Here is a 1,245-nt window from a genome sequence, read left to right on the forward strand (position 1 = left end):
TTCAGGAGTGCTACCCAGACTGCTGCCACACTGCAGAAATATAGCTGGCACCACTTTCTTCCATTGCTCAATGCTATGAAATTCTGGGATTTTTTGTTTGCTGGAGCCCCAGAGCTATCTGATAAGGAAGGCTAGATATCTCACAAAACTAAAAATCCCAGAATCCCATAGTATTGAGTTGTGGCCATTAAAGTGGTGTCAAACTGCATTAATTTCTGCAGCAGCCTCAAATTCTGTTCCTGGTTTTTTTTATTTTTTTATACTGAGTTAAAATAAACCGACCTGGGGAGCTAGCATAAAAAGTTTTTGATCATACTGGGAGCTGACAGAAAATACTCTGGGATAAACCAAATGTGTATGGATCACCAACATGAAATCAGAAGGAACAGAAACAAAATATGGGACTTTCTGACCTTTTTAATTAGTCTGGAAGTACTGTTAGTTTTGCATCTTGTAAAGGGTTGTACAGGATTGCCCATATGGTCCCTTCAAACTTGTGATTCTATAATGTGCAAACCAATCTGGAACTGTATCTGGGGTGGCGAGTGAGTCAGAAATATTCAAGCAGTTAAGAAAATGGTCCTTTTTATGTGCCATTAGGTACTCTCATCCTGTAAGTGCGTCCTGGAATTGTAGAGGTGGCATTTTAGACAAGATCTCCTTGTAGCTGTATCCATCCCCATTTCCCCATCGCTGCTGTTGCCTTTCATTTTCAGACACATAAAATCTGTTGCACACTGAAAAGCAGAATAGGTACACAATGTTCTTTGGTTGGTTGCACTTGGAGGAGCTGTAGTTTTTCCTGGTGCAGAGGTCCATGGTAGGGAAACCAAAGCTCCTTCTGCCAGATATTGTTGCTATTGTGTGCCTTCAAGTTGTTTTGGACTTATGACAACCCTAAGGTGAACCTGTCATGAGACCTAGAGCAAACACTCTACTAGGCATTTGTAGCTCCTCCAGCGCAATTCTATGGCCAACTTTAACCAAAATTTGCTGAAGGACTAGAGATGCTGAGAGAGAGAACGCTCCACGGAGCCTTCGTCACTCCTCCAGCGCAATTCTATGGCCAATGTCTGGCAAATGTTGACTACAGGGTTGTCCTGGGGCACTTAGAGAGGTGTTCTCTCGGTGTTTTTGTGCTTTGCTGTTTCCCCACATTCCTGGGGGTCCTGTGCCCCTAACCCCAGCGAATGTGGAGGGAAGGAGTGTATACCCCACTGAGGCAGAACAATGGTTGTTTTCCTT

The 1,245-nt window shown here is 43.5% G+C and overlaps 1 protein-coding gene across 2 annotated transcripts in view; it reads left to right on the forward strand.

Annotated features, from left to right (window-relative positions):
• The window catches only part of BHLHE41 (basic helix-loop-helix family member e41), an 8,398-nt gene that overhangs the window by 4,424 nt on the left and 2,729 nt on the right, over positions 1–1,245 (forward strand). The gene's annotated exons all lie outside the window — the stretch shown is intronic.

The sequence above is a fragment of the Sceloporus undulatus genome, chromosome 5 (genome assembly GCF_019175285.1).
Source record: "Sceloporus undulatus isolate JIND9_A2432 ecotype Alabama chromosome 5, SceUnd_v1.1, whole genome shotgun sequence".
NCBI lineage: Eukaryota > Metazoa > Chordata > Lepidosauria > Squamata > Phrynosomatidae > Sceloporus > Sceloporus undulatus.